Source organism: Aulostomus chinensis, chromosome 17 (genome assembly GCF_037954235.1).
Source record: "Aulostomus chinensis isolate RoL2024-O1b breed Wild chromosome 17, RoL_Achi_v1.0, whole genome shotgun sequence".
Taxonomy (NCBI): Eukaryota; Metazoa; Chordata; class Actinopteri; order Syngnathiformes; family Aulostomidae; genus Aulostomus; species Aulostomus chinensis.
The window spans coordinates 12492011-12514463 of NC_141336.1; the positions used below are offsets into that span (position 1 = coordinate 12492011).

At 40.0% G+C, this 22453-nt stretch overlaps 1 protein-coding gene across 1 annotated transcript in view; it reads right to left on the reverse strand.

Annotated features, from left to right (window-relative positions):
- The window catches only part of stag1a (STAG1 cohesin complex component a), a 47699-nt gene extending 27921 nt beyond the window's left edge, over nucleotides 1-19778 (reverse strand). The window contains exon 1 of the mRNA XM_086182108.1: nucleotides 19588-19778. The gene's annotated coding sequence lies outside the window, so the exon portion shown is untranslated. The remainder of the gene's footprint in view (nucleotides 1-19587) is intronic.
- Nucleotides 19779-22453: the final 2675 nt, after the last annotated feature.

Below are 22453 nucleotides of genomic sequence, written 5' to 3' on the forward strand. Positions count from 1 at the left end.
AGCGAAACACACGTGATTAACAACACAACTGAAGGCCTAAATAGAAAATCCCCTGAAGCACAGACGTGCGAATAACAACGTGGTTGAAATGGATGGAGCATAAGTGTAATTTGGGAGTCAGGGTTGCAAAGACAAATCATAGTTTTTCTCACAAACATTTTCATTTCTCTGTCAAGCTTACAGTATAATGATACTACTTTGTAGCATGGCAACTAATTCATCTTTTTAAGTTATATTAATGTTGAGTAAAACAAAAATGAGCTGACTAGATCCCAAATAAAGTTCAAATATCTTTTGTTCCAACAGAAATTCAATTTAAAAACCTTTTTTTTTAAAGATAACAACAAAATCAAGAACAAAAAAGTCTTCCATCATTAGAAGTTAAAAAATACTTCCTAAAACCCGACAACACACGAAGAATTTGCATGTTCTCTCTCTTAAGTGATGGACTTTAAAGATTCTAAGTTCATCAAGACTGCAGGTAATCATGTAAAAAGGTTATTTTCCACTTGAACCACTGCAGAATAATCTGGCCAGATAACATTTCTCTGGCAGCTTCTCCAAGAGCTTCAATAACGATAACAATTTTAATTGATTTTGCGCCTTTTAAGAGACCCAAGGATGCTTATAGGACACTTCAGAGGGAAGCGAGTTGAATCTGGACATAGTGGAAATCTAAAATCTTTTCTTGATTGGGTTCTACAAATAAAACACAAAATTATCTGTTTTAGTAAGAGACACACACATCAGTTACTCTCTCTGGGTTGCACAAAGTGTTGGCTCTATCCAGCCTTGGCCTTACTAATTTACGAGTTGACCACACAGGGTGGGCAGTGGACTAAAAATAAAAGTTAACATTTCTGTGCAGCTAAGAAGCATCTTCAGCCACAATACAATACCTAATTACCTCCAATGCTTAACATATCTGTAAAACAAAAAAAGACATTTTATGACATGTGGGCAATGTCACACAGAGTTCCCTCCTTCAACATCTCTGCAGCTTTTTCAGACAGACAAAAAAAACAGCCGCAGGCTTAGCAAATGTACAGTTCTGGAGAGCTGTAATGGGCTGGCACAAGCTAAAGCTGCTTAACTTTGCCACAAACTGGCTGAGCTGATGTTACATTCAGGTCAAACTGAAGAGGATTAACTTTTTCACCTCTGTGTTCTGTGTGTGTGTGCGTGTGTGTGTGTGTCTGTTTCAATTATCAAAACGTGCACATTCTATTGACGGGCTAAATACCCCCCCCTCCCCTTCAAAAAAAAAAAAAGTATAAACAAAGGTTAAAATATGTTAACCTCTGCACACCACTGGGCTTTACAGGGTTGGTTTCCGTAGAAACATGCCAAGAGCAGACCTCAAATGAAGTAATTTTTTCCTCAATGGTAATTTAAGCACTTTCATTATTTTCTCAAAAAAAACCTTTATCTAGGCGCTTTCAGCTTGTGGGGAATTTTACCCAAATGAGTCTCAGCTGTTATCTGGAACTGTAAACCACATAGCACATCTCCTCTCTTCCCTCACAGACTGTGGTCTCCTCTATGTACTTACACCACCACACTTTATGATAGTGTTAGGATGTTATGAGGAGGGAGAGGCAGAGTGAAAATAGCGGAGAGACATGAAGGGTTGAACGCTGGGCACAGACGGATTTAAATAGATTCAGTTAACGAGAACCCTTGTTGACCTGGTGGCCTGAGGGATCATCTCATTACTGGAAAATGAGAGGGTCAATCCTTCAAATGGCAGGTCACAGCCACACAGCGCCGTGAGTACACCAAGAACTGAAATACCTCATACATGTTGCTGAGTTACAATCAATTCTTTAGTGTAGGCAGCAAAAATCAGTGCTTCCCAACACAAAAAAGGGTCAAAATGTTCTGTTTTGAGAAGTGGTGAACCATAACAACATGAGAGGGTGTGTGCAGCTGTCCAAATCACCTGCCAAGTTGCCATATATCTCTCCAGACATCTTCAGTATGTGTTAAGTGCATGTCAGCAGCTGAAGGTAAGACAAGTAGTCCATGACCAAGTAGTACAGCTACATGTGCAGTTCTGCTATCACTGCTTCTTGCCACTGTAACATTATATGGCCTTCACAGACGTCATTAAAACAGGAAGAGAGAGGAAGTGAAGGCAGGACCAACTGATAGCAAGCCAATGCATATTTCTGCACAGATTTCTATTTTGTTGTGGCACTTGTCAACTAAACAAGCACAGACCCGCTGTTGGGAGTGATATGTGCTGACAGTTGGCTCAGTTTAAAATTTTAAAGTAGAAAATCATTTTCTTCCTGACATGCATCCACAAGAGGATTTATATTTGTCCCGAATCAATATTTCAGTGTCCCAGGACATCGTAAGAGCCCTAGGCCCACTGTGTGAGTGAAAAACTCCACCTCCCAACCAGAAATAGAAAAGCAGCGCAATTTGCTAAGACGTTGGTAGCCTTCTTATGTATACAAACACACATATAAAAACAATGGTCAAAATATGGAGTTCAGCAGAATGATCTTATTCATATCTATTTATTGTACAATAAGTCAAGTTGAAGGGAACTGCATGACATCCCCATCTGGAGAAACACTGACTCACATGAGGCAATACCAGGGCAGCTTGGTAGGGTACAACTGGAGGACAAATGGGAGGAAAAAATGTACATAAAAGGCGAAAAGTAAATAAGTACTATCAGTAAGTAAGTAAGTAAGTAGTTCAACAGGTCTTAAATATTGCAGCCTTGATAGAAGTTGCATAACAACTAACACCGCATCTGTGCGGTCATACTGAAGAGTGAATGACTCCCTTAAATACATAAATCAAAAATGTGACAACCTCAAGAGAACACATTGAATATAAGACCTAAACTGAAAGTGTTTGGTTTCATGAAATCAATAAGACAATATTAATTTTGCATGAAAGAATCAGTATGAAGCTATAACACGTGAAAGGTTTACACACTGGATGACAGTCACGCTCAAAACTATCATGGGATGCACTTCTAGAATTAAATTCAATAGCACAGTGCCTGCTATCACAAACCACTGGAGACAAACTAGTAAACAAGAGGATCTGTTCTGCTCTTACAAGCACGCTGGCGGGTGGCCAGCAACCAGTCGATTGTTCAACTCTGATGTTGCTACTCAGGCCAACGAGGTCTCTCATCCATGCAACATATGATAAAGAAAACAAGACAACTTTTTTTGTCACCCTGCTGAATCAGATACGATAGTTCTTGCTTGCTCTACTAGTCGGACTCAGATTACAACGGAGCAGCTGTTTCACAGTACGATCTGCAAAATACATCAGAGAGGGAAAAAAAAGATCATCAAGAGGGACAGATGCAGATGGAAAACTGTGCGTGCATCTTTCAAATGTGTGTAGCGAAAGCTTTAACACTCAAACCATTTTTTATTACTTGAAGGTCAGTGTTCACTTTTGAGATACTGCTATTCATCCATTTAGACAGGCCATATGTCCTCTAAGTCAGTGCATAGCTACATGAATACTGTGATTAAAGCTTGATAGTTCATGGCAACACGATTCCCTTACACCCTGAGACTTGACATGATTTATCTATTAACTGAGTTAGTGTGAAAGGTGCAGCAGTATACAGGAAATGTTTTATTCATGCTATAGAGTATGAGAGGAGAAAGCAGGGAACTGAGTTTATCTTTCTATTTCTCCACAGTGATGTATCCAATACAAGCCTTTTAAAGTGGAATGACAGGGGAAGACACAGGTTTTCTTTGTGTTGGACAAATTCAAATGGCAGATAAAATCCGTGCTGGTTGTTCAGACTTGTAATAATTAGGTTATGTTTACACTGATTATGAACTTCTTTCAATTAACCCCATCAAAATGACTTAAAATAAAAGACTATTTCTGGCAAAAAAAACAATACATTTAGATTGTAAAGGTAAAAAACAACAACAACAAATACACTTTTCTGTGGACTCTGCTTTTGGACGGACAGTTTTCTGTGTGCCCTTAAATTGACCTGTGACCCTTGCAGAAGCCCACTGGGAACATCCAAATCTTCAGAGCTGAGAAATTGAGCTCTGCAGTTTTGTCTGCACGTCCTGTCTAAAACAACTATGAAAGGTGGAGGAGAACTTGCATTGACAGACAGGCTCCTTCAGCCAATCAGCGTAAAACAACACCACAACATCCCAAATCGGTCAGAGGAGTGGCAACAATTAAATTTTCCACCATCAGGAGCTACATTATGTTGTAGGCAGAGGACCAATTAGAATGCAGTTCTGATCAGTTAAATAACTTTATGATTTCCAACGGGGGTGACACGGTGGTGCAGTGGGTAGCACTGTCGCTTCACAGCAAGAAGGTTCCAGGTTCGAGTCCCAGCTTGGGCACAGGACCTTTCTATGTTTCCATGTTCTCCCTGTTCCTGTGTGGGTTCTCTCCGGGTACTCCAGCTTCCTCCCACAGCCCAAAGACATGCAAATGGGGACGAGGCTGATTGATACTCTAAATTGACTCTAGGTGTGGCTGTGAGTGTGAATGGTTGTCTGTCTCTATGTGTTGGCCCTGTGATGGACTGGTGACCCGTCCAAGGTGAACCCCGCCTCACGCCCGAAAGCTGCTGGGATAGGCTCCAGCCCCCCACAACCCTTAACAGAACAAGCAGTAGAAAATGGATGGATGGGTGGATGGATGGATGGATGGATGGATGGATGGTTTCTAATGGCGGTTCTGGACAGCAGAGGACCAGACAAATTTGCAGAGCTCAACTTTTGAGCTGCCAGATGCGGATGGTCTCACAAGGCTACTTGTTCAGGGTAACTGATTTTTCATAGACCACAGATGTTTTTTTTGTTTTTTGTTTTTTTAAAGCTAGCCATGTTTTTGCTCAAATAAAAGTTGGTGGTAAGATTTATAGAAACAAGGTTCTTACACAGGATAATTGTTAAGACTCTGACAGATAACTTGGTTCCTCTGTAATCTGAACAGCTGCAATAAATATGTCCATAAATCATGCCAGTTTACTACCCTGAAAAACACACACTATATAGGTTTGAATATTGCACATTATTTCCAACAGTGGGCAAAGCCATAAAGAGATGTAACCATTTGTATTGGTATATTCATTTCAACATAAAACATGTCCTCCATACATTATACCCAACACATAAATAGTCTGCTACTGTCACACTTGATTTAATAAAGACGTGCATGCGTGCTGTGAGGTATCTCAGCGCTGTGGCTGTTGCTGGAGTGAGAACTGTGAGTTTCCTGTCTCTCGGAACGCTCTAAAGCATGAGCCATGAATGATATATCAAACCAACATCAGCTTCATTACCACATGGTTATTGTTCCTTTGTTTAGTTTGGCCCACGTTTAATTTTCAATCAATGAAAGTGATGTGTGACTTCAGCGATGCAGATGTAATGCATTCACTGCCCTGGAGTGCACCGTTGTGCATTTTTCCCCCTAAAATCAAACATTAATTTTAACAATACCATCTGATTTTTCAATGTGACTGTATATTTAAATATAGAATATCAACAAATCGCCCTGGTTACTCTACAGGCAAATAAGTGTGAATTTCCAAAGCAACTTCATAGCTAGAAAAATCTCTGCTGGTCAAAATTAGATTACAGACACAGTTAATCAACCGGAGAATAAATTTAAAGGGATGTGTGGATTAAATGAGCAGAGATACACTTACAGATCTGGCAAAAGCTCTGCCTGTGATCAACAACAGCAGGAAATACCCCAAACAATAAATAGCAGGAAGGTGTGGACTTCCTTGAGACTCAGAAGTATAAAAGATTGAACTAACATATAAATGTAGCAATGTTTTTACTTAATCTGCACTGAAACACATCTGTTGTACTCTCACAGTTGTGCTCGGTTACATTAAGATGATGTCTTCCAGCTGAAGAGAGGCTGACCTGCCAATGTAGCGCTCAATGGTTCTGTCAACAAGTGTAACAAATCACTGAAAATGACAAGACAGCATATAGAGTCATGATCCTGCACTCCACATCAGTACACTTCAAAGGTTTCCATTCCAATGTGTTTGCAAAGTTTGATACAATTTTCAGAAAATAAGAAAGAGAACTAGTGAATTCATGCACATTTCCAGCAACTGGAGCTTCATGGGGGTCAGGACAAGTGCCGAGTTTGTCTGCCTTTGTCTTATTGAGGCAGACACACACTCATTTCTTCATTTGTTCAAAGCTTGTGTGGAAGTGTAATCCAGATTAGGTTTTTTACACATCATTTTAAGGTTTCTGCACATTAGTCATCTCTAAAAGAAAATTACACTTGATTTCATTATATATTTCAACAAAAAAAAACAAGGTTTCTTTAAATGTGATTTTCCTGTATTTTGGATGTTCTGAATCCTAAATTTCCAATACATGATCACATATTTTTTCCCATACTTGACACTGAAATTCCTAAAATCAAATTGCATACTTCTTTACCATGCATGTGATGTGTGAATCCAAAAATCATTTAACTCTCAAACAACTAATCCAGAGTGAAGGCCAACTGTTGTGATTATTGAGCTTGAACCCCAATTGGCCCCCTGGGGCCACAGCAATGAGCTGAGTCACCAGACAATAATTGGTCTTTATCATACTGCCATCCTCCATACACATGAGACCAGCAAGCCACGTTCTTAGAATGCCGAACGGCCTTGAGGCCAACTGTGGCTGTCTGGTTTAACCAGATTATGACCGTGTCACACAGGAGATTAGATCCAACACAAGAGTCATAGACACAGTCATGTTACTGCACGCGCGCACATGCATACATCCAGAGCCATCTGTTACTGCCACAAACTACTGTACAATCATTCTACGCAGCACACAAAGTCTAGAGGACAGGAGGGGACGGATGCTGTGTGAACTGCTGAAACTGATAAGATCTCTGCTGAAAAACAGACCCCCCCCCACACACACACACACTTCTCTTGAGAACTACTTCTTTTGAATAAAGGATGAATAGATCATAGGAAGAAAATGGCAAGGCTGCAGGGTGGCAAAGAATAAAGTCAAGGAGAGGGAGGAGATCGGCAATGTTTTTCCCACTCTCTGTGCAATGGCTGCCTGCTTGGCTGGTGCTGACGCAAAATGGAGCCGCAAGGATTGGTGGTGGTGGTGGTGGGCTGAGGGGGGAGTGTGGGGCAATAAGAGGAAGGGTAAGGGGGAGAATGTTTAACAGCAGCGGAGGGATAAAAGACTCATTTGTTCTGTCTGGGCTCCTTTCTCACCTTGGCCCAGAATCTCTTTCTCTCTGTTTCTCTCTCTCTCTCTCTCTAGCGTGCGCACGCACACACACACACACACACATACACACACACACACACACACACACACACACACACACACACACACACACACACACACACACCTTGTGGAAGCCATTAGTCCTCACACCCAGTCAGTCTTACTTCCTAATGATCCTGCAGCACATAGAAGATTTCAAAAGCGTGAGAGAGGTCTGCTAATCCGAACAGGCTGATGTCAAAGCAAAACAAAAACTGCCAATGGTGTAATGATGTGCAAGCAGCTGAGGGAATAATGACTGCCCGATATAAGCTGAGGGTGAGGGAATCACAAAAGAGGCTTCTGAGCTTTGACAAAAGCAGATGGCTGATTTAAAACAGTGCTTCAAGGAGGCAGTGTATGCAAAACCCAGCCAGGTGTCTGACGCAAACAGTAAGAAAAGGACCAGATGAAAAAGAAAAAACACTCTGCATCAATATTGAGTGGTTCATTCAGTAATGTTTTGACTGTACCAATCCTGCTGAGGGATGCACAAAGGAATCAGGCCCATCAACTCAGAGGTGGCTGAGTGTTGATACTCCAAAGTAAGTGGCTCTGAGACAAATTCAGTGAAGTGATCTGCCAAAATTAACATGCAAACGTGGATCGGGCCTCTTTACTCTTAAGTTAATAAAATACTGACTGCAATTTCATGTGATTCACTGACAATTAAAAACTGAAAATTTTAAGAAAATACATGACATTATTTTGGACTAAATCAATATTAAATGACTGAGCACAATATGAGCAACACTCTCTGGCTAGAAAATGGTAATACTTGCTTTATCATAGCTAGGGTATCTAATATCTCATATGAAACTTTCCTCATAGGATCTTTGGCACTCAATTCTGACCACAGATCAGGACTTTGAATCATAATATATATTGCTATTATGTGTTGATTACGTTAACAGCAGTAAAACTAACTCATCAATGTGAAATATATAGTGTGTGGATGACTATTGCCTACATTGCATTCCAATATCTGGTGACATTAATAGACTGGTTAGATGTGATGATGTCACCACTCCACTTGTCAATGTAAAACTTGGTGATACTATCAAAATCAGTACTGTGATATAAGACAAGATAACATTGTAGCTAGTAGTAGAAACACTCAGGAGTTGCATAAATATGTAACTGTATAGCTTGTGCAAAGAATAAAGGAAAAAGGAAATAAAGACATTCTATTTTATGTAGAACTGCAAGTTGTAGCTTCCTGATTTCAACAGCCTGATCTGGCTGTTCTAATATATGCCTTTTCCCATTAAGCCATTATACCCAAAATTCTGTTGATTGCTTAATATAGATCCTGTTAGTTTTGTTTTGTTTTGTTTGCGTTTTTGTGAAAGCATGAATAGTCACCCCTACAACACTGTTTGTGGTCAAAAATATTATTTGATTTGATTTTGTCCATATGGACTACTCAAGAGGAGAATCCTGACAATCAGAGCAGGGATCAAGGACAGAATTGCTCACATCCCTATTTGAAATGACACGACTGAAGTTTTAAGCGACGGAAATGATCATGTTCAGAGTAAATACTGAGTCACTTACAAAAAAGACTATCTGTACCCATACAATTAACTGAAGACAATTGACTGAATTGGTGTGGAGCCAAAACCACCAATCATAACTTAAAAGCACACACAGGTCACGTGTCATCAGACAAATGTACATGACCATAAACTGGCAAAATGGCTGGGATTAAAAAGCAACACCGTTGAGTGTAGTGATTAGGGCAGAGCAATGTTGGAGTAATCAACGCATGGGGTTCAGTCTCTACCCTCGACTTGTGAGGCTGTAGTGGCTTGGTATGATAAGGTGTTTGTTATTATAGTGTTACTATGGTGGTAAGATAATATAAAGATGGCCACGGGGAGAAAAAAAGGTTTAGGGGCAAATAATCTGTTGACTCATCCAGTGCTGCCAGGGAAAGCTCCATAATCCCCTTCACACAGCCTAAAAGATAGATGGCTCTTCGCAACAAAAACACAATCTCCCTTTAAATGTTCAGACAAACAATTCTCCCCCTCAGGTTTTTATTATTTATCTATTATGCAGATACAATTTGTGGTATTTGCACTGTTATAATAGAGATAATGCAAACTGACAGTTTCCAGACCTGTGAGGGAATCTATCTGGTGGTTTACTTTGCTGAAATTTCTGTTCTTGTGTGACCTCTTCATCTTCATTCTGTAGATCCACAGCATTGACTTAGTACAGGCCAGTGAATCAATATTAAGTAAGAGCAATACAAATAGCACTGACCGCTAACACACACACATTGCCACAGCCAATTCCGAGGTGGTATTATTTACTGTTGCCTGGAGCTGGCGGTTAACCTTGCCTATATAACTGACATTGGAAGGATTTGCGGGGCTGGTTCAGAGCCAAATTTAAATCTAGAGAGGATATCAATCCTTGCTTTGAGAAACCTGAGGCAACTTAACTCCCCCACAGTGATCAATATAGTATCATGATTCTTTAAAACTATAGCCTGAACATCTTGAGGGGTATAAAACAACAATACAGAAATCTCCATATCACTTTTCATTTAGTGCCTGCCATTCCTTTGACCAGGGCTACTGAAATACATTCTTTCCACCTAGGCAATATGCAACTTGAGACCTGCAGTACCATCATAAAATTTTATGAACATATGTGCTCCTTAGGGAACAAAAAAATTCGACATAATGTCAGTTGAATATCTTCTTGAAATGTGAAAGCACGGGGCCTTGAATCTGCCGCAGCACACAAAGCCTCAGTGATGGTCCAACCTTAAACTCTCGCCTGCATGTGAATGAAGCGCTGGTGGAGGTCTTTGAGCCACCTGTCTTTAAGGCTGTCATTAATAAGGTGTTCCCATCTACAAAGCTTCACTTAAGCCTGGATATAAAAATGACCTGTCAGTATCAACAGGGCAGGAAGTCCAAACACACAGTGGGACAACACTGAACCAACGTGCCTCATCTTGTGAATGACTTCCATAACGATTAATTTTAACAACAATTGGATTCGTATCACGATTCGTGGTTACGATATGATTCAAAGATGATATTGGTTAATCTAGATTGATACAATCCTAAACGATTCAGTGACTTGAAATTGATTCAGTAACTTTTTAGCCAAAAATTCTACCAGTGTGACTGTGAAATAAATACCTGGATACAGGACAGTGCAGGTGAAGTTTCCTAGATTCCTGTTTGTTTCTTGTATGGAAATCAGACTTAAATTAATTATGGATATAAACAAATAAGCAAACAACTATTTATGGCAAAGGATTTAATGTTTTATTTGAATAAAGTGCAACCAACACTTCAGGTTGAATTAACAGGAGGTTAACCTTTTCTGCTCTCATTTTCAATATTCAATACATTTTCAGTAAAAGTACAGTCCAGTAAGTGCAACCACCATTTCAACCGTAGTTTTACCTGTGACTTCTGCTTTTCTTTCGCTACAGAATAATCAAACAATACCTAAAGTCAAATTAAAATCAACATATCTTCCGTCTGATTTAACTATAGGTTTGCCCGCTACTTTTGCTTTTACATATCCTACAAACAGCAAGCGACTTATTTACAACAGCTCCCTCTCTGCAAAAGCCAAAGCATGTCCACACACTGGACCATAACTGTGGTTTGATAATTTCTCGCTTGCCGGCTTCGTCTCTGTCATCCGCCATGCAACGTTTTGTTGTCCTGAAATTTACGCTGCTGCTGGCGTGTGGCGATGACGTCATCGACAGGCAGACCACACCAAGTAATTTTAACTCTTTATCATTAAAAGTAGTAAAAAAAAAAAAAAAATTCTGCCGTGCTGAAATCTATTGTGTCATTTCCTAGTATCGATACCACCGATCGATAACATTTTAAATGATGTTAGATCATTATATGTCGTCCAGACAGCCAACTTGCAGAGTACAGATCGATATAGTTGGATGATTGGAATATAAATCAATACAACGATGTAGCAGATGATTTTTTCACCCCTACTGTTAAATGTTTCCGAGTGCTGCATGTTGAAAACACTTTCTGATGAAATTGAATTTATAATCCATCCATCTTCCACACCATTTATCCATAAAGGGTCACAGGGGGGCTGGAGTCTACCCCAGGTGACAATTGGGTGAGAGGCGGGGTTCACCCTGGACTGGTCGCTGGTCCATCGCAGTGCCATCAGGAGTAATTCGGGGCTCAGTATCTTGCTCAAGGATACTTCGACATAGTCACCGGGGGAAGTGAGGATCAAACCAGCGAACCTCCAGTTGCTGGATGGCCACGCTACCTCAAAGCCATGCCGCCCCCTTGAGCTTATAGTAACTCCTTTATAAATCGACGGTGAGGCCAAGTACCACTGCATTGACAATTCAATTGGATATTTCTCATTAGATGGAACTAAAAGCCCCCATTATTGCTGCAACTGAGAGCACAGTATACAGTCAGCTTAAGCAAAGTGAAATTAACATGTACATCGTGTTAACACAAGTGAGAATGACTACTGCATGCTTGTTGACACATTTCCACAGATTTGCATCTCATTGTTGGAGCTTTACTACAGCCGAATCCCTACTGTGCACTGAAATTATACGTATATATTAACCAAACCAAATGTTGACATAAAACTCTGTGAGGCTTAATGTGGCTTGCAGGAAAGATTACAGGTCTAGGGATTTCCTGAGTTTTTTGGCATTGATCCTGATCCAAGTCCTCTCAAACGGGGTATCTGTTCCCGGACCTATATTTACTTAGATGTCGAACTATTTTTGTCACTTTGAAACAATAACTTATTTCTGATACAGATAACATTGGTAAATATCAGCTATGGCCCTAGATAAATATATTGGCCTATCAAATATCCAAAATCATGCATCCCTATTTCTCTTGGTTAAATGTCATGTTTTAAAGACTTTATAATATGACATGAATCAAAAATTAACTGGAGAATGTGAATCCTGAATTCCTTGATGTAACCTTCAAAACATATCCCTCTGTTAACTCTTCGAGATCTAACTAAAAACAATTACACCGTTTTACACAACAAGAGAATTTCTTCCCTGAGAGAAATTTAACACAGCATCAGACACGTTGGATTTTGGCCTGTCATCAAGTTACTCACTGAATCCACACTAAATATCGACAGCTGACAGGATCTGTTGGAGGACAAATTTGTCATCATATTAACAGGCGAAGGCGATGGTCACTGTCCACTGAGAAGCTGTTGCATGGTGGCTTCCTGTACTGCTCTTTGCTTCTGATAATTTGCTAATTTTCACTCACTAGAAGCAATACATTGGTCAGGCTGAGGTGGACAAGCCACAGTAGAGTAACAAGTACTACGACTACTACAGAGTACGACGAACTCTTTTTGGCAAAAGATAAAAATACTAGATTCTGCAAACTCAATTTGAGTCCAGTGTTAATAATTAACATCAAAGGCTGAAGAAAATGCTGAAAGGTCAATGTCAAACATATAGATCCATTCATGCCAATTTTTTAAATGTTAATTATATCAGTTCAGTTCAATCTTTATTTGTCCCTGAGGGGCGAATTAGGTTTCACACCCAATTACTGAGTGTGAGGCGTCGCAGCAAGCGCTGCACCAACTTGCAGGTAATAAATTGTTTCTGTTTTATAATGCATTAGCTATTGCAAGGTTCAATCTATATCTAATGCATATTGTGTTACCAAATGTTTCATGAAGTCTTTGTTTTTAGTGTACCTTGTAAGCAGGTAAAATATCAACTGCGTAAAAACTACAAAACCTCCTTCCTAAAGTCTGCATGAATGTAATTATACACATTTTGTGCCAGAGTTGTTTCAGAGCTTTGTCATTTACCCTGAAAGGATTTTTAAATTCAAGGACTTATTCTGCATTCAGGTAACACACTTTATTTTGTCCGATAAAAGGATTTGTTGTATCTGTGATCACTAGTCCCTCACTCATGACTTGTAAACTTTGGCAGATCGCATGAAGGACCTAGAAGCGAGCTAGCTTAGTTGTGCTGACCCTGAACTCCTTCCCTCTTTCTTTATACCCTTTGTTTAAGAGGAAATAAAGTAGCTTAAGTTCATTTTTTCTGGAAATGGTTGACAGTGATGGTTATCCACACTACACTGCCTTCACTCCACCGCAGCCTTTCTCGGTTGCTTGTAAGAGAGACGCTGGTTAAGAGCAGAACAAACAAATCCCTTCATAGTTTTATCGGGTGATCACAACAACCATGCTTTTAAATCAGTCATATCTTATGTTCATAGAGAAAGTGGTTATCTTTGCTGCTACACACCCCTGGTCTGCTGCCGCTATCAGCCGTCAACTTCTATTCAGCCTCCTGCTCTCTGTCATTACCTCTTAATACAGCTGTGATCAACATATAGTTTGTTGATTCGCTTATTTCTCTGTTTTTTTTTTCAAACAGCAGAGTGAATGTGGCATAATGGGAAGTAGCATGCTGAAGCTAAGCTAAGTAATATAAGGCTTTTGTTTTCCCATTCTAGACCGGGTAAACGATAGCCGCTACCAGCCAGTGGTCTGGCTGCCTCAGCAAACACACTAGTGCGTCAGCTGCAGGTAAAAGCAGCTTGCTCAGCCTAGCAACCACTGAGCCATGTAGGAATACCAAGGAGATATCATAAACCCCCACAACACATGAAATCTTGCAAGTGACACGCTGCAGTGCACTATATCTCTTTAATGTTCAAGCTGACATTTGAGTTTCATTACTTTACTGAGCAGAAGAAAAGACTTCTGCCTCTTTTATGACTCTGGAAATTGAATCACTTGATGACATCTGATCATACCATCACTGAATTCCTATGTTAAGGCATTCAAGGAATTTCGGCAAACCACTGGTAAGTATGGTAAAAAAAAAAACGACATGATAGAGATTGCTAAGTACAACTTGTATATATCGTGGGTCCACAGACAAATGTTTAAATAGGGACCAATTCTGGTCTGATTTAGCCACCTCTATCTGGGACAGACAGGCTTGTGCTATCCCAGCACCCATTTTAGAAAAAAAGGTTTGTCAACATGGTGCAAAAGGAGTTTAGATTTGCAGACTGAAACCTCTTTGGTGGGCTGCGTTTCAAAGACAATAGAGATCCGAATCATCTATGCTGAAGGTGCAAAAACACTGTAATTTTACGACCCATCACTACAAGCCATCACTCTGATCAGCGATTACAAAAATGACCTATGACAAGATAACACACTTCAATTATGTAGCAATGGCTTTGTTTTTGAGTAATGTTCATAACAACTCAGTCATATGAGTTGTGTGTTGACGTGATATAGGTAGAGTTCCACAGTCATTACAAAGTAAAGAAATGTTTAGTTTCATCGAACGAACCAATATGATGACAAACAACAAGTGAATTTATCTTTTGCTGCATTTCAGCAGCTATGAAAGAGTATTTTGTGTAACTTTGACAGATAAAGATGACAATAATGTTCACACACTCACGGGCAATGAGAGTGCTTGCTAGGAACAAAAGCAGCAGCATGCTTTTAGTCTCATTTGGGTTTACGTAGAGCAGCAGGAATCATTTACCTGATATTAACATAATAGAACCAACATCCTTATCGTGCTCATAATTACTGAATAACTCTGTCTTATAACTTTAATTTGAATTATCTGCAAAACAGTCCAGTAGATCCCAGTACGATGCTTCACAGCCATTGGTTAATTTCATTGATGTTGGGTTTTGACGATGGTGTAGCATAGATCCTATTGGCCTAGTACAGACAGAACAAATCAGGGCCCAGTGCAGCTGATGTGGCTGACAGTGGGGAAAAGAGCAGCAGATGGAGCGAGTCTGGAGGCTCCGTTAATGGGAGACTTTCCTCGTTTTACTGCACTATTCACACTTTCCATACCAATTTCAGGGCATTAACTATGAAATGGAAAGGTGCTAATGTTACCAAGTAGAAATTCCCTTGGTCAAAGCTTTAACAATGATTTAATGAGACAACTTGGGATGGAGTTTAGTATTTGATATTCTATCATGTCACCAAAAAACAAAAACACTGAAGCATAACAACATTTGGCTCATTTTTACAAACGTATTTGCTTAAATCACTGAGGATACAGGGTGCTGAGGATAAAAAACATTGATTTTAAATACTTTCATCATGTAAAGTGGGTAAATGTTCCATTTTATTGTAGAGTTGCATGAAATACTATAACCAACTGAAGCCTCCACTCTTCATTCCCTAACATACACAGTCCTACCATTTGTGAATAGTATGTCATTTGAACACAAGTGTCAATGTAAATAAAACAGGCCTGGATGTAAATTATGCCAACACAAAGAACAGTATCTGCAAGGAGAAAACCATTCTGGCTCGAAAACATTCCTGCTCTATGTGTGTAAATACAATCAGTACAGTTCAACTGCACCACAAATTACAGCTTGCACAAAAAGCCAATGAACTACAAAAAATTCACACACATCTACCAAACAGCTTCAATTAAAACTGAATGCAACTGCAGGTATATTGGATTATACTGACCCAGTTTTATTAAGATGTAGTGAATCAACTGGCAAGTGTGTTCTGACAAAGTGATGAAAATGTCACAAAAAAATCCACCCCTTTACCAGGCTTCATTCTTTTTTTTTTGTTTGAACGTGCCTCCAGACAGATAGACAAACAACACCAGAACACATCTCTTTGACAAAGTTTTTAGCCTAATTCTCAGGTTGTCTCTGCTAGTATTTCTTCTGCACTGAAAGCTGCCGAAGCCTTGAGGACAATATTAAATGGAGCTATTTTTCCTGCAGCCAACATCTTCATTCAAGGTTACTGTTTATAGACTCTGACAAATATCAAACCCATTACATAACCTCCCTTCCTGTATGAAGCATATGGCAGGTAGTACAATGCAACAGAGTTGTAAACGCCCGTGACATATTATTTACCAAATGGCACAATTAAAGCCTCTGATTTACTTGTTCGTATATTATATTTCTTCTAAATTTGTTCTCGTTTTTGCCGTGATTCAAATCATCAACCCAGAATAAATAATCCATCCATCCTTTTTCTATACCACTTATTCATGAAGGGTCGCACGGGGGGGGGGGGGGGGGGGCTGGAGCCCGTCCCAGCTCTGACATTAGGTGAGCTCACCCTGGACAGGTCACCAGTCCGTCGCAGTGCCATCAGGAGCAATTAGGGGTTCAGTATCTTGCTCAAGGACACTTTGACATGGTCACCGGGGGAAGTAAGGATTCCAGCGACCCTTCGGTTGCTAGATGGCCACGCTACCTCCAAGCTCATTCCCAGAATTGATCAACACTATTAACATAATGTATTTACTTAACAAAATACAAACTTGATGCCCATATTACCCCAATTCTACATATCATTTCCTTCATTTACCTTTATTAGAGCACTACTAATGGGAGCCAATATGTAATTATCTAATTGATAGGCTCACATGGCTATTTTTTGAAGGACCCAAGCAAAAGGCAGAGTGATGCGAGGGGTAAAAATGGCGGATGGCTGTAAAGCATTTTCAATTATGTTAAATAGACCTCGTTCATAAAAGTAAATCGAATCCCATATAAAGACATGCTTATGAATTGTGACTTCATAATTTTAATCAAGTTCAAGACGCGCTGGTTCAAAATTGAATATTCATACATGCATTCCTCAAAAACAAGTTAATAAAACTGTAGGAATTGACAGACTCAGTGAGACAATATTTGTGTGTAATTGTTGGCGAGATTGCTGTTAAGACAGTGTGTGTGTGTGTGTGTGTGTGTGTGTGTGAATATTCATTTACTGTCAACATCATAGCTGTGAATGCGAGCTAGCTTTGACATTGAACACAACAGGGTCAGCCCTAATCCACTTCACAAGAAAAGCGTTTTCAAAATTTCTTTACAAATCTACCTGATTGCATTTGATTGAAAGTGTTTTTTAGGGCATTGCTGACCAGGCCATGTAAATGTATTAATGTGTGGGAGGACCAAATAGCAATTCCAACAGCCAAATGCTGCACTTGTTTAAATACGAACAGTGGAATACGTCTGCATTGCACATTTATGTCCTGTTTGTGTACTGAAACCATGTGTACGGGTGTAAATCAGATTAAGTATTAGCATACAAAGGGTATGTGTTGAATTGAAATGTTATAAATAATCAGGTTTGGAGCATATTGTGGAATCCATCCATCGTCGTCTTCCGCTTATTCCTTACAAGTAAGGGTCGCGGGGGGGCTGGAGCCTATCCCAGCATCTACGGACGAGAGGCGGGGTTCACCCTGGACAGGTCGCCAGTCCATCGCAGGGCCAACATAGAGAGACGAACAACCATTCACACTCACGTTCATACCTACGGTCAATTTAGAGAATCCAATCAGCCTAGTCCCCAAATGGCATGTCTTTGGACGGTGGGAGGAAGCTGGAGTACCAGAGAGAACCCACGCAGGCACGGGGAGAACATGCAAACTCCACACAGAAAGATCCCGCGCCTGAGCCGGGGGTCGAACCCGGAACCTTCTTGCTGTGAGGCCACAGTGCTAACCACTGCACCACCGTGCAGCCCCATATTGTGGAATATTAAAAAAAAAAAACAAGAAATAAAAGTGATAAACACAATGATTTTCATGTAGATCAAATTAGAGCTGTAGAATAAATCAAATTACACAGAAAATTCCAATTTGTCCAATTGCAGGTTTAAAATCACAAGTAGGTAATAATTTGTAAAAGCTAATTGTGTGTCAAAATACCAATCTAAATTAAATATTATGGTGCTGTCTATCCTTTGATTGATACATATCCCTTTAAAATCCACACCATAATTATTCTTAACCAATATTTCAAGGGAAAAATATAATGGTGAAAAATGTATTTAAATACCGCAAAAAGAAATCACAATATCAGTCAAACTAATTGCGATTAGATTTTTTTTTTTTAATTGTGCAGCTCAAGTTAATCACTTTCATTTGACCTTATTATTCCAAAGGTGCAAAAAAACAGCAGTTTTAATGTAACTTGCAGATAACGGTCACTACTATTTGAATCGGCCATTCATTTAAAAGCTATGTCAACACCAAGGGAAACATATATTCAAAACTGATAGGGAGTTATCTACAAAGGGATTGCAACATCAGGCAAAAGCAGGTCTCAAAACATGTGTATTGCATAACTCAGTCTGGTCAAATGTCATGTGATTAGAGCAGTTGTGGTGTAAACCATGAGTGATAACAGAGGACAAGTTGGCAGGCAAGTGGGCTGCAGAGAGTAAGTCAAGACAGCCTGGATGAGATATCACATGGCTGACTGTAAACAAAGCAGTTATGCAACAATCTGAGATTCATGCACACTGCCAGGAGCCACTCTGACCCAAAATCAACAATCCCAATCTGCTGCTCATGTTGTGCACTGTTCCTAGGTCAGTGTGGGAGGGGAGGGATGGCCAGGGCTGGAGCCCGTATAACCCTGTGGGGTTGGCTGGTACAGCCCATCCCCCCTAATGTGACTCATGTTTCCCTGTTTCCCCGCTCAGTGGTGCCTGTTTCCCGCACAGAAGGGGGCGGGAAGAGGAGAGAAGCGCCATAATATTATTAAAGAGTCCTTCGTGCAAACATTAAATAACAAAGACATCCAAGCTGCCGTTCATGACGTGAGCAACCTGTTCAATAACCATGAGAACAAAGTCGGCACAGTGTAAAACTTAAGGGCAAGAGGGAGAGATGGGGTGCTGATGTTGACAGGAAAAAGTAGCAACAAGAAATTCACATCGCACACATCTGTATGTGTGTGTGTATATGTATGTGTGACTGCATTTGTGTGAGTGTATGTGCAACATTGCCATAGGTTGATAGCAGCAAAATCAACATGGCATTTGCATGGATAACAAACCCAGCCGGGAAAAGGCACGACAGTAGGGCAATACTGTACAATCAAAACACGGCTGTGCAAATGTGAGATGGTGATGCTCTGAATCCTGCCTTGCAAAGAGCAAGAAAACACGCATGGCTTTATTTGTTGACAAGACAAACTCCAGCGCCGGGTAGAAATTGCTGGCAAATAGGCCAGAGCCACGGAGAGCACTTGCCAGTCTAGCAAGTTGTCTTGCCGAAATTTGGGGGGCTAGCTCCCAAGCTAACGGTGCTGCTAGGCTATAATGTAACAGAGGAAGAGAGAAAGCACATTCACCTCCGTTAGCAGCTAGCGCCCATCCCCCAACCAGCCAGCCTTCCCTTTCTGTGTCCACCATCTTTAATCTGTGCTCCGTCTCCCTTCCCACCTCTCAAAACACGACAAAAACACAAGACACTCACCTTTCACGACCATCCCCAAATCGATGATCACCTTCCGAAACAATAAATCGATTTTCGTTTTAATATCGTGTGTATTTTAATATTGAAAATTGGCCGTGCGAGCGGAACCGCGCCTTGAGAGAAGAGCAGCAATCCTAAACCGCCATCTGGTGGTATTTTCCTCTCTGTGATGCAGCGGGAGCGGCGCAGCCTCAGACCGAGACACAGCTGCCCCCTGGCGGACACTCTGGCCCGCAGCGGACGCGCGCCTTAGGGGGGCGAGCTTGGGAAAGGGAGGGACCGCAAGACCCCACAATCACGAGCGGGGACGCGCACAGGAACAGAGACTCCCCCTTCTCCTTCAGGTCAATTAATAATTACTACACACAAATCACTGAATGTATAAATACATTATGACGTATCATACACACCTTACAGTAAAAATAGAATATGAGTGCGATGCAACCACGGAGGCAAAATATGTCCTAAAATATTTTAATAAATGATAGAATAACAAATAATATCATATATACAATACATAAATAATATATTTATATAAAATCTAATATATTTGAATGATCAGTAATTGATTCATATGATATATTAAATGTAAAAAAGTTGGCCTCATATCCAAAGATTTCATTACAATGAACATTTGATAATATTGGGGATTTTTCTCTTGAAATAAATAATCATGAATCATGGATCACTGATTTACCAACTCATTTATGATCTAATCATTACAACTTGGATACATTTTAATATCTGCATATAGACATTGAAGACTTTACCATCAGGTAATATTTGTAAAAATTCCTATAATGTGCTGAGAAATATAATAAAAGAGGTTATATTGCTTACCAAATTGCCCACAGGTGCATGAATGACCTTTGACCTGCTGTTGTGACTTCTCTTGACTGAGCAACAGAGAAAGCATGAGCCTGTGTATCTGTTTGGTTGTGTGGTTTTGAATTAGACACGTCAGCATAATTGTAGGCTGAGTTAAAATGCATAACACCAAATAAGAAAATAAGATGGCTGATTACCTTATAGATAAATCAGCCACACACACACATACACACACGCACACACACACACACACACACACATATATATATATATATATATATGGGCAGACACCTAAAGGGACTGGGTGGAGATTCATTTGAGGGACGCGCTGTTGATTGCCATAGCAACAGCATGTCTGCTGTAAGAGCTGCAGCCAGATCCCCCCCCCCCCCCCCCCCCCAGGATTACTGCAAACAAACAGACACAAATATTCAAGAATTAAAACTGTGACAAAGACTTTCCTCTGGTATGATAAAATGCATGTCGATTGTGTATGTAGTAACATTGAAAAATGTGGAAAAATATAATAATCTAATCTTTATTCTCTGTTTTAGCGGATGGCATGTTTCTACATGCACATAGAGAGAGAGGGATGTTATTTTTGGTGCCCAGACATGTCACTGGCAATCATTGGCCTCTTGCCCTTACCTTACCCACCCCAAGTGAATGCCTCCCCCATCACTTGAACCAAGTCTCAGCCCCTAAACAGCTATTTAAAGTTGTGGGATCCTGTATTTTGATCTCACAAAGTATGTAGGACCCCACAAGTACAGTGTGTTTTTTATTTGGATCTCACAAATGCAGTTAAACAGGGCCACACACATGCATGCATTCCTCTGGAGCCCCCTGGTTGAGAGCCTCCACGAAGGCCACTTCAGGGAAGGTCTCAATAATTCACAGCCACCAGGCAGAAAACCAAAGAAATTATTCACTTCTCTGCTCTCTCAAGGTTCTCTGTCAAGTTCCATGAGGAGAAAGAATATTTTCTCTTCCCACCTGTTTCACTGAAAGGTCAAAGGTCAGCTGCTTAAGAGCAACACTGGAAAAGTGGAAAACTCCTCCAGGGAGATCCAGCTGGGCTCTTTCCAAAACAATGGCATGAGTCCATGTTTGCTGATCAGGGGACCTTGTTATCTTACAAATTCATCCAGTAATCATGAGTAAAATAAAGTTTAATGTGCGAAGATGGTCGGTGCTTTGTTTGAAGATTAAAAATAGGGTGACCACAGCAGCACAACCATTAACCGATAGTGTCAACATGCAGTATTCAGAAAAAAAAACATGGCACCAGTGTCAGAAATAGACGGTTTTGTAATGCAGCAGAGGGATTGGATGCAGTCCTGGTGAGACAGCAAAATATGACTTGTTATTGTCTTTGCATCATCTGTTTTCTGCTGTGTATGTTATGTAATATTTCATTCACAATATGTACATACAAAAGATTTCTTCTGCTCAAACTGACAAGCATGCATTTGGTGTCTACAGAATAATGACAGTGAATTGTAATTAACATGAATTAATCTGCATGTACCCTCCGGCTCATGTTTCTTGGATAAATTACTTGTTAGATTTGTATACACTGGACGAGGCATCATGCATTTTTATGAACTGACAAATCATAAAAAGTAAATGAACAGTTTAGCCTATTAAATATTAAATGCTGCAGGTTCTCGTCATGTAGTTCTGAACTTTCACCTTTCAAATTGCCAGTTTAAGACACCTTTGTTATCGAGCGTATTTCATAGGATAGGTACAAACTCAATGTGCTTAAAAATAGATGTATAAAAATAGGCAAAGATAATGCCTACCAACTGAGACGATGTCATTCATACAAAACATAGAAAAATCAACTAAGATTTTTTTTATTAATATGTTGTTGTTTTTTTAGCATAATTAAGAGTACAGATGTATTGTATAGGACTCTCAATGGGCCAGGCTAATTGAGTCATAAAAAAAATTAAAGACATACTTGAAGATGAAACATTACAAAAGAATAAAATAACAGGGAAAAAAAGGTCAAATAAATTCCCAGAATTAT